The following is a 356-nucleotide window of genomic DNA, read 5'->3' as shown; positions in this document are numbered from 1 at the left end:
TTCCAGGCTCAGCCCACACATACTCTCCATGAAACCATCCTGGAGTCACTCTCTTCCTGCTGGGTTCCTAAGGCCCTGTTTACATCTCTCATTGCTCTTGAAGAACGGTCTTATTCTGCTCCATCATTTGTACACATGCACACAGCTTCTCTCAGCTCCTGGGAGTAAGATCTGTGCACCAAGCTCTGTGCTGGACCCTGACGATGATTATCTCTAATCCCCACAACAAGCTGCACAGGAAGTACTGGTCCCATTTCACAGACGAGGAAATTGAGATTAAGTGAGGTCACATCACTGGTCTGAGGACGGTAAGCTGTTAAACAGAAGAACAGGAATCTTAACCAGCTCATGTCAGT

General features: G+C 47.8%; 1 pseudogene; it reads right to left on the bottom strand.

Annotated features, from left to right (window-relative positions):
• The window catches only part of LOC104982650, a 231,697-nt pseudogene that overhangs the window by 153,613 nt on the left and 77,728 nt on the right, over positions 1-356 (bottom strand).

This window comes from Bison bison, unplaced genomic scaffold (genome assembly GCF_000754665.1).
Source record: "Bison bison bison isolate TAMUID 2011002044 unplaced genomic scaffold, Bison_UMD1.0 scf7180017864535, whole genome shotgun sequence".
Taxonomy (NCBI): domain Eukaryota; kingdom Metazoa; phylum Chordata; class Mammalia; order Artiodactyla; family Bovidae; genus Bison; species Bison bison.
Note: the sequence above shows the minus strand (reverse complement) of the source record. Positions and strands in the feature narration are given on the sequence as shown.